We start from the raw sequence: 12,357 nt of genomic DNA on the forward strand, positions 1-12,357 counted from the left end.
CTAACATTCCAATTATATGCAATTTAGCATGAAAAATACCAAATGCAATTATAAAAATATATCAACCATATTTTGGCATAAGTATAGAGATTAAATGAATAAATCATCATAACAATAATTTGGAAAAAAATTATTGCGGATTTTATGAATAAAAAGGAAGAAAATAAATCAATTAAAATCCTTACAACTACGGTAAAAATTTATAAAAGCCTTGTGCACGCTTATATATGCATATATATGCCATTTAAAAGGTATTTATGCATATAAAAATATGTAAGAAAAAATTGAGTATCAACAGCATGGATGACCAATTTAGGTCATAAACAAGGAAACACACAAGATTTATGCATCCGGATCTCTAACAAAGTAAATCAATCAGCCAAAACTTTCAAAATAACACTGATTTCTGGAAAGAAATACTCAACTTCAATAACCCGAAACTAGTCTAAGTAAAACCTCACAAAAATATAGAAATTAGCCGGAGAAACAGATTCAAACCCTAATAGAGATTAATTAGGACAAAAACCATAGAATAATGGATTTGACAAAGAAAAAATGTGTAAGTCAAAATTACAGAGTAAATTAATATGATTGGTAACACAGAAAGACTCAAAATCGAAGCAAATGTTAGAAAATTAGAGTATCACACAAAATTGTTTAAGGATTTTTTGCACAAATCAGTCAGGAAGACGAAAAATAATTAATCAAACACTTAGGAGTCAGAAAAACCTTTGAAAAGTAACTTGGGATGAACCCTAGTTTTGGGGAAAAGTCGAAATAATCAGTTAAAATCAGAAATTCTCAAAGAAGAACATGTTATGGTGCTTGATTCATCTTAGATCTATACAGATCTGAGAAGGATCGAAGGTAATAGACTAGGGTTTTCAGAAAAGTAATAGAGATGTGAGAATCGGTCAAGAGACCATAGATTCGTAACAAAACAAAAGGAAATTCTTACTCACAATCGAGAAAATGGCCTGCAACATGCTAACAAGCAAGGTTTCAAACCAAAACCGGTGGAGTTCCTTTGAGATCGTCTCAAGGATCTAAGAAGTCAAAGATCCATGGTGCGTAGAAGGCCATGACCGACCGGAGAAGACCGGGAAACATCACAAGATTGAGCTATACGTCGGTGGCGGCATTTAGAACTAGGGTTGGGTCGAGAGAGTTGAGTGAAGAGGGGAGTGATGCCGGCGGGTGAGAGGAGTGAATGAGAAGGTTTGGGGGAGGGGGTTAGGTCTAGGTTTAATTAAAGAAAGGAGAATATGGACCGTTGATCTGAATGGTCAACGGTTAGGATTAAATGGGGGGTATTGGGTCGGGCAGATGTGTATTCGGGCCTAAAGGGATTGGGCTAATTTTAAAAGGGGTTTTGGGCTGGTCTTTTGAGGTATGTCTTAAAAAAAGGGTCTATTTATTAAATACCCAGATAATTTATTAAAAAATAATTTATAAAATAAATAACAAATTAGAAAAATAATTTTCATGCATACAAATAATTATTAGATATTTTAAATATACAATGGACCATTTTCTAGTAAAATAATACAATAATGTATGCTTGGGATATAATTGCAAAGTTGTTGCAATTATAACCAAAAAGTATAAATCTGGCCATTTGTGAAATAATTTAAACTAATATGATTATAAATATTAAAATTAAATCAAGAAATGTTATGAAGTCATTTGTGATGCAATTTTGTAATTGTTTACATAAATAAAATACTGGGATAAATTAATTTAAAAGTGTAGAAATTATGAAAAAATATCATTTGATGCTAATGCATAGTTTTGACAAAATTGGGTATCAACAGCTGCCCCTCTTTATCCGGGAAGGATGAAAGAGTTGGCGGGTAAAGATATGATGGCCAATTTTGACAGGATGAGATGGTTTGAGAGATTTAGGCCGCACTCCGATTTTTGAGTTGCCTACATATCCCTGGTTTTACAGGAATCAGGCCGTGCGTAGTTCCAGATTCATCGGCGGAATATACTGATGAAGTCATCACAAGAACAGACACGAGATTTTCAGGATAGGTGAAAGAATGGTTATGGTAAGCGGTCAAGTTTGAGATAGTCAAAGGACTTGGAGCGGGATTGTTCCTATTGGGATAATGGTTGCTTATCGGGTCACTTGCATATAAAATATGTTACACCCCGCAAATTTAACAACCTTGATACCGATATATACATATACATATATATATATATATATATATATATATATATATATATATATATATATATATATATATATATATATATTTGATATGGTATTTTGAGCAGAATATTTTTGTAAAATAGTCTGAAAAACATATATGATTTTATATAGTTATTAATATTACTACTTTCGAATATATTTTAAACTGTACACATAATATGAGAAAGGTTTGTGAGATTTTCTTTATTGTAAAGATATGAATTATTTTTTCACAAGAAACGAAGGTTATTTTTTTTTCCATTTTAAGAAATAGGTGTACACAAATTTGTACTATTTATATCAGATTAGGAAAATTAGAAGTTGTGAAAATATATGTAATTTTACGTGAATGTTTTAATGAAATAATAGCGTATGTATTTATTTTGTATGGTACCACATGACCATGATAGTAGGGTATATAAAGTGTGTTAAAATGAGTAATATTTTATGTAATTTAAAATAATTCTTAATTAGGTGGATAATTGAGTAATTAATGAATTTTAGTGGGAGATAATTAAAAATCTTTTGATAAGGTTACATTATTTCACGTGGCAACTTTTGTCTTAGAAACAGTATGACTCTTACATTCATTAAATAGGTGGCGGATGCTTCTTATGATTGAATGTGATGTAGTGTTTTCTAATCTACTAAAACATAAAATAAATTAGCTATTCTTAACTGGAAGCTTATGTCAACCTGATGCTCCTTAACATTTTTATTTGTTTTTCGAAGGGGCTTGGTTTCATAGGTGAGGACGTAGTATTTAAATTTTCATTGTGTTAAGCATCATGATTTCTGTCAACTTTTCTTTGAAAAAGAAGTCATTTAGTTCTCTGATTTGGACATTGCTCCTTAATAAGTTAGTTGTTGAGCCTAAATAATTTAGTCTTTTTCTTTTAATTGGTTAGCATTGACACGTACTGATATGGATATGGGGTTGATGATTACTTGGAAGAATTTAAAACACAGGAGCTCAAATGTTGGTTAAAAATCCTAAATTGAATAAAGTTTAATTCTTATCTAGTTTCATAAGAGAGCTTTGGGAGGAAATCAACCTGTACGTAAAATTGTTTCGACCTTCTACATTAAGTCATTCTATAGAACAAGATAGGATGAAGGACAAGGAAATCGAGTCTATTCATTAGAAAAGAGGAATGTCACTTAAACTTGTAGGATCAAATCCAACGAGAATTCTTAACACCTTAACAACGTGGGATTTTGCGATTCTAAAGGAGTACGGCGCAAGCTCTTCTGAGAATATCATATGGATTTTTCCCTACTCCAAATATGTTAAGGCTATCCCTTCTTTATTTTTTGCATGATCCAAATAATACAAACGAAACGAGCAAAATACGCAGCTTACATAAATGACTCTATTCATAGAAATACTAGAGATGCTTATGTTCTTGATTCCCCAAGTATCATATTTTTCTTAAATTTATTTCCTCAGAATTCACTAGAAATTTATTTGAGTCAGTCTTTTGATTGAAATAAGAGGTTTACTGTTACAAGTCTTTGTTTCTGGTTAGAATTTTTATCAAAGACACAATATTTAGTTTCTAGGGATAATCAAAATCAGATAAAGATTGAATTTTTATTATCTGAGTGTTATAAAAAAAATTAATCTTCTTATTTGGGTTGTTAATTAGAATTTGTTTACAAGGGTTGTTTAATCTCAGTTATGACCAAGATTACTGGGACACTTAATAAATGGAGGATTATTTTGAGACAGCAAATTCAGATATATTTAATGTAATTGAATATGTTGTAATGGTGGCAACTGTAGATTATCCAAAAGAATTCAAATTGAGAAGAGATAGAATTGCTGAGTTATCTTTCACACGTAAAGTCATAAGGTGTTTTGGTTGTGACAAGGTCGAATTAGCATTACCAAATGCATTCCAAGAGATATTATTGACGTACTTCCCATGCATTGTATTCATGTCCATTGACCCATGACCAGATAGCGATATATATGTATATTATATGGATATAGGATATGGAAAAAGGTTACAGCGTTATATACGTACCACCTGATCAGCTGGTATACGACAATGATTTTGCCTGTAGTGGCCGGGATGATATGATGAGATGCTCCAAGAGGCATGATGATAAATTTGAAACATGTACCTATGCACGACATAACATTCACACGCATATGCATGATACTATAAGTATTTCATGATGTACAGAATTATCCAGACTTACAGGTAAAGTCATTTACTCCATGTTTCTTCCATGCTCTTTATATATGTATATTTACATGCCTTACATACTCAGTACATTATTCGTACTGACTTCCTTTTGTTGGGGATGCTGCATTAATGCCTGCAGGTATAGATAATCAGTTTGACGAGCTTCATAGTAGACAAGGTCAGTATTCAGCGAAGGATCGGTAAGACTCCGCCTCATTCGGAGTGCACCCGAGTTTGTGTCATCATGTCAAAGTTTTTCTACAGACTTATGGGTAGGCCGGTACCCTGTCCCATTTAATGCTGAATAATCTTAGAGGCTTTGTAGACAGAGGTTCATTTTGTACAGTATGTCAGAGGCCTTGCTGGCCCATATGTATTCATGTTTTATCACGATAGTTTATTGATACAATATTGCCCACATACAATTATACATTACGAATTGTGGCCATGTTGGACCATGATAGTTACAAAAGGAATGAATGAATTTCAGAGTGGTTCGCTCGGGCCAGTGCGACACCGGGTGCCAGCGACGCCACCCAAGGTTGAGGCATGACAAAAGATACTACAAACATATATTTGTGTGGGAATTTAAACATGATGCGGATTCCCTTTAGACTATGAGAATTGTCTTCGGACGGTGCAGATGACGTCCTTAGACTATGATGTCCTTGGCCATGAATTCTAAAATAGGGGATTCGCAGGCCATGAAATGATGTTCTCGGGCCATGAGAATGTTGCTTCCTAATCATGACGCCTTTGAATAATGATATGCAAATTTAAGAGATCCTCAGGCCATGGAATGGTGTCTTCCGGCTATGAGGTTGATGCCTTTAGACAATGATGCCTTTGGACAAGTTGACGATGTTTCAGCCCATGAGATGCAACAATTTGATTGGACAATATGTTTCCGGGAAGATCTTCTTCAGCACCAGTTGTCCCGGCGTAAACTATCTTGGTTTGACTCTTTTGTTGAAAGCTCTGAACATTCTGTTCTGATAAAGCTTACTATAACATATTGCGTTGATTCTTTTTTCGTCTATAAGGGCCAATTGCTCATAGCGACTCCTTATCCATTCTGCATCGCTGAGTTCGGCTTCTTGTATGATCCTTAAAGAAGGAATCTCTACCTCGGTTGGAATGACAACTTTGGTACCATAAACAAGTAAGTAGGGAGTTGCCCCATTTGATGTGCAGACTGTAGTGCGGTACCCTAACAGGGCAAAGGGTAACTTCTCATGCCATTGGTTGTGGTTTTCTACCATATTCCTTAGTATCTTCTTGATGTTCTTGTTGGCAACTTCTACGGCTCCATTCATCTGAGGTCTATATGCTGTAAAGTTCTTGTGATTGATTTTGAAAGTTTCACACATGGCTTTCATCAGATCACTATTGAGATTGGCGGCATTATCAGTGATAATGAACTCGGGAACTCCGAATCGCCAAATAATATGATCCTTGACAAAGTCTGCGACGACTTTCTTGGTTATAGCTTTGTATGATGCGGCCTCTACCCCTTTTGTGAAGTAGTCAATGGCCACTAGAATAAACATGTGCTCATTTGAAGTAGTGGGCTCATTCGAACCGATGGCATCCATTCCCCAGGCGGCGAATGGCCAAGGTGAGCTTGTTGCATTGAGCTCATTTGGTGGCACTTTTATCGTATCACCATGTACTTGACATTGGTAGTATTTTTGGACATACTGGATGCAATCTGTCTCCATGGTCATCCAAAAATAACCGGTCCTAAGTATCTTCTTGGCCAAGACAAAACCATTCATATGCTGTCTGCATGTCCCAACATGTATCTCCCCAAGTAGCTTAGAAGATTCTTTTGCGTCGACACACCTTAGCAATCCCAAATCAGGAGTTCTTCTATAAATGTTTCCTCTATTGTGGAAGAAGTGATTGGACAACCTCTGAAGTGTGCATTTCTGAGTATGGTTTGCATGCTATGAGTATTCTCCTTTTTCCAAGTACTCTCTGATGTCGTGGAACCAAGGTTTTCCATCCGTCTCCTCCTCAACATGAGCATAGTAAGACGGTTGATTATGAATTCTCACTAAGATGGGATCAATGAAATTCTTGTCTGGATGTTGTATCATGTATGACAAAGTGTCCAATGCATCAACAAACGTGTTCTGAATTCTAGGAACATGCCGAAACTCTATCTTCGTGAACCTCTTTCTCAATTTTTGTACATGGTGCAAATATGGAAATATCTTTGAATTCTTGGTGGCATATTCTCCTTGTACCAGGTGCATAAGCAAATCTAAATCACCGATTACCAGCAGCTCCTAAATATTCATGTCAATTGCTATGTTGAGCCCTAGTATGGAGGCTTCATACTTTGCCATGTTGTTGGTGCAGGGAAATCAGAGTTTAGCAGATACTGGATAATGTTGGCCAGTTTCCGATACCAAGACGGCTCCAATGCCCACTCCTTTGAAGTTTGCAGCCCCATCAAAGAACATTCTCCAACCGTCGTAAGCCTCAGCAATGTCCTCTCCTACGAATGATACTTCTTCATCAGGAAAATACATTTTCAAAGGTTCGTATTCCCCTCCCACAGGATTTTCAGCAAGATGGTCTGCCAATGCTTGTCCTTTGGCCGCATTCTAAGTTACATAGACGATATCGAACTCACTTAACAGTATCTGCCACTTGGCTAACTTTCCAGTCGGCATGGGCTTCTGAAAGATGTACTTCAGAGGGTCCATCCTGGATATGAGGTATGTGGTATAGGCACAGAAGTAATGCCTCAATTTCTGAGCTGTCCAAGTCAAAGCGCAACAAGTACGCTCCAATAGAGAATATCGCGCTTCGTAAGGTGTGAACTTCTTACTTGTTTGCAGTGAAAATGGTAATAACAATTAAATTTGATTCTGGGACTCTAAAAATACGTGATCTCTTTTTATGCTAGTTGTGAAGCAGTTGATGCTATGTATGTGAGTCTTAGAAATGAAATGAGAGTCAAGGATAGGGTGATAATCAAACCGATAGGTTAAAAATCGAGGTCTCGAGCTTGTCGAGTTGGGGGCCTCGAGGTCGATTCCGAGCTCGACTGCGAGCTATCGAAGGCAGCTGAAGAGTGACTAAAAGTTATAATAAAATTAACGTAGGCTCTTTATGGCCAATGATAAGCAATAAATGATGAACAATAATGAAGAAGAAAATAATAAATGGAAGCAATAATATCAAGAGAATATGTTAAATGATAGAGAGAATGTTTTTGTATACTTCGTGTGAAGCAACCAACCCTTACAATATGGCAAGGACCCCCTTTATATTGGAAAGGGGGATCCCATTATAGTACAAATGCATTTATTACAAACATAAGTAGATGGGGTACTTAGTTGACGTCATGACGCCGACTCAGACGAGCCTGACAGGCCTTGTCGGCTCTAGCTGCACCACTTGGGCACTCCCCTCTTTTCCAATAAAACTGTTGGTCTGCATTGCCCCGATGTCGAGCATCGACAGCTCTCGAGGTTGAACCTCGACCCAAATCTCGAACCTTGGGAAGTATGTTTGTGGAGCATCATAATGGCGGGGAAATAGGACGCTCCGATTTTATCCATGCACTGATAGTTTCCGCGTTTCTTAGAGTGAAAGTGATAAGAAATGATCTTGAATTTTTTTCCCCTCCGATACTTGTAATGACGACAGTCATAAGGTGCCAAAAGACGATGTGCACGCAGCCCTTGAAGGCCTTCGCATTGATTGCGGTTGTTAGCTATCCCTTGGCCTCCTTCAGCACATATGTGGACTTCTATAAATACTCCCCTTCTAGGTCTTTCAAACTTACTACATTTCCAAACCCCAGAAAAGATTCCTTCTGCCTTTACTTTTGTTCTTTCTTAGGAAGTGATTGAAGCCAACCCTGTACTACTATTAAGTAGCACGAGAGGTCAAAGCAGCTTTTACCCGAGAAGGCCGAATCGATTTTCATAGGGAGTTAGATATTGGAGTTGAGTTCCTATCTAAATGGGAGTTGTGTAATTGTTTCTAATTGCACTTCTAAACATTGTTTGTTTTGGTTTTACTTCTAATTTTATATTACTACGATGCTAAATTAAGCTAAGTAAAGCTAAGATTAAACTACTGAGAGTTGATCAAATAGATAAAAGTCACTACGGTAGTGACTTTCTCGTAGGTGGTTAATTGACGAACTCTTGAGTCTAAGGCTAGATTGTCACATTTCGGGAGTATGATATAACCATTGCACGATTTTACTCACTCTATAACTCTCGGTAGTTCGAGTGATTTTGCCCAAATTGACTTTCTCAAAACCAATTGGGTATACAAATTTGTGCAAGCAATTGAGGTTCAAGTCGGGTATTACTATCTCTAGGTTTAACCCTTTAATACCCTTTAATTGGGGCTATCAATTTCTTGAATACGCCTCATTCCTTGTTGGACCAATTTCATGGACTTAGGCTCTCTTTCTCAAGAAGAACCAAAGTCTACTAGGCATAAACTAGTGTTTTCAACCACTAAATCAACATCAAAACCCTAAATTAATCCAAATATCAAACACCCATAGACAATCAAGCATCAAAACACAAGACCCATCAATTACCCACACTAGGGTTGAGCCACAACCCTAGCTAATGGGTCTAGCTACTCATAATTATAGAAGAAAATAAAGAAATAGATGAAGAAAAGCCCACAATAATTAATTACTAAATAAAACTTGAAGATTCAATTTTGAAACTAAGATAAAATTACTCAAAATGGTAAAGAAATGAGTTCACGAGCGCATCTCTACATTCTAAACTATCTGATAACCTAAAAATGGGAAAAGAAACTCTTTATACTTGGCTGAAAATTCTGGATAAAAATACCCCTACAAGGCTAATGCGGACCTCACAAAATCGAGTGCGGCCGCACTAAGGCCCTTGGCTGACTAATCTGCTCTCTGAAGTTTGCCACCGCAGACCGCACAAAATGCACCACGGCCGCGGTGGCTTCTATTGCAGTCCGCACAAAATGGACCGCGGACCGCATTGAGCAAGATCCCCAAAATTCCACCTCTTTTAACTCTGGCTTTGCAGACCGCACAAAATCGAGTGCGACCGCAGTGGAATCAATGCGGACCGCACAAAGTCCTCTGCGGCCGCATTGCCTGGCTGACTGAGAAGTATACTCTCTAATCTTCATCTTTATGGACCGCACAAAATGGTGTGAGACTACATTGGTTCTGTTTTACTAAGCTCGGTATTGGTCTTGGTACTTGTGCAAGTTTCACTCTTTTTTGAGCTGGTTGTTTGACACCTTGTCACCTTGTTGATCAAACCTGCAATCAAGTATAACTTGTGAGCCATTGGGACTAATTTGTACACATTTCTAATCAAAACTTATGCAAGAAGGAGTGTAAAATGCATCATAATCCCTAGTTATCAACTCCGCCAAACTTAAGCTTTTGCTTGTCCAAAAGTAAACAAAATAAGACCCACCCTTTAAGAGTCAATCCAAGAAAATTCAGCCGATCGAAAGTGATCTCATCTTGCATCAAATTGGACTAACAATTGCTCTCAATTCAAATGAATTATTAACAACATTCACTCTTTTAAACACCATGGATTTAGTGCGACACAAGAGCATCAGGAGTTAACTCGACACATCAAAGGAACTCTTTCTATTACTTTGATCATTGTGGAACCCAAACTCACGCATCCTCAACTCTCCCTAAACAAACCTCACCTTTATGATAGTGGCACTCAGAACGAGGTTAATGAAACTAAACTCATCTCTCTCAAGGAAAAGTCACAAGTCCGGCTCTAAGTACCATATGCTTGCCCCTTATGTTAGTCACCACTAATGAAAGTTTCATTCAACTCAAGATTATATCGGTCTTTTGTGGAGACATAGTGAAGGATTTTGGTTCAGGGTAGGAAATGTTTGGTTTAAGTAGGTTCCATCTTCCCTTTAGCACTTATTTTGCTTCATTTTGTGACAAATTCACTTGCCTTTTTAAGTCATTTCACTTCTTTCTATGGGGTTACAGAAACACACTGTCACTCTTTTTTGTTCATTTCAATTCTTTTCTCCTTTCTCAAATTTCCACACATTTCATTCTTTGCTTTTATTGAATCCCTTTATTCATTTCTACATTGAACATTCTTTTTGTCTTTTTTTTTTTGCTTTTCTTTCTTTTTCATTGCCTTTCCTTTTCTTCATTTTCTACCTTTTTACCACTTGTTCGTCTCTTCCCCCAAACTTATACTTTTTCCATGTGCTAAGGAAAGATCGGGTGCCAAGAGAGGGTATCTTTAGGATGGTCAAAGGCTTGAATCATGGTTCTTGAAAGAAAAAGGTCTAAGGCTCAAAAGGGTTGACTAGAGATTTTATCATTGGTAGGATATGGAAGTGTTCAAGATATCTTTTGGATCAAGGAGATCCTATAATCATGTCTCAAGTCAAATTACACTTAGGATTTCACCTAGACAAATATTCAGGGCAAGTTCTAGACCAATGGCTAGGGACTTGGGCTTGCAATTAAATTTCTCACCATACAAGTTATGGGATCTCTAATGACATAGAGTTAGGGACCCACAACAACCTTAGATAAGATTTGAGCACACAATGGTCCCGAAAAATCACTTGATAATTATCGGCCAACACAAGAGTCTCAAGGTCACAACTTTCACCATCCTATACACAACGATTTATTTTTGACCATAGGATCAAAGACAAATGTGTTAGGCCCAAGTGAAGCTTTGATCGAGGCACCCTTACCACTAACCACTAAAAACAAAAATAAAACAAAAACAATCTCAAACCCTTAAGAAGGTTGTCATGCCATCAATCATCGGAAAGAGCCACCCGGTTCATACAAATTCCACCTTTGGAAAGAACCGTGGCTTTAAGAAAACAAAAGGCTTGTTACAAAAGCTCAAAATAAAAAGCTACGAGTATAAAATAAGAAGCTAAGAAAAGGAAAAATGTGAAAAGTAGAATGAATATGTACAAGAGGGGATTTAATCGAATATACAATAAAGGAAATGAATATATACAATGAAACGTAACTTTTATATACAGACCCAAGGTAAAAAGTACGAAAAATGTAATGAAATGCTGAAATTATATACATACCAAAGATAAAAAGGCAAGAAAGAAATCATAAAATCTGTCATATATATACAGTCATCCAAATCCAAATAGGGCCTACCCCCTCAAATGAATGCTGGCATTATCTTCAATGCCAACTAAGAAAAATAAGCACAAAAATAGAGGAAAGAGGAAAAAGGAACTCCCTATAGGCCGTCTGTCTGCATGGGGTTTTCTCTTTGGGCCCCTCGGTCTTCTCTATGCTCGAGAACCTGAGACTGGCTCCCCCTGATCTGTGGCTCTACTACTGGTACCTGGGCCTGAACTTGGGGTTGGCTGGAGAAATCTCCCGGCGGGTCCTCCAACTGAATGACTGCATTATCGGACTAGGGGATCACCCTCTTCCTCTTAGGATGCCTCTTGGACTGCTCTGGCTGGGGATGGGCTGCTGGTACAGGGTCATGTAGTAGAAAATCTAAAGGAAGGTGATCTACCTTCAATCTCTCAACCTCAACCCGTAACTCTTTCACGGACTCTTTGGAAGCCCGAGTCTTCCTCATCTTTTTTGCCTCCCTAGCAAGCTCCTTGAGAGCCTTACCGTGTGAATCAACAACATCCGTGAGTAATTTTTGGTTCTCAAGTATCTTCTTCTGGTTGTCCAGAAGATCCTTGAGAGTCCTCAATGGACTCTAGGACCTGTGGAGGAGGAGGTGCTGACTGAGCTGCCATAGTAGTAGATAATACAAACAACATAGAAGTAGTTGTCTACATCCAGTTGTTGATGTTGGTGAGGTCCTAGCTCAAATTGTGGGCAGTCAATAGGATAGGCAGTGGTGGAGGGTATCTTTTGCTCTGCTGAAGTGGATGGGCCTGGGGCCATGTCTGTTGAAATAGAGGGAGGCTGTGGAGTAG

The sequence above is a fragment of the Nicotiana sylvestris genome, chromosome 3 (assembly GCF_000393655.2).
Source record: "Nicotiana sylvestris chromosome 3, ASM39365v2, whole genome shotgun sequence".
NCBI classification, from domain to species: domain Eukaryota; kingdom Viridiplantae; phylum Streptophyta; class Magnoliopsida; order Solanales; family Solanaceae; genus Nicotiana; species Nicotiana sylvestris.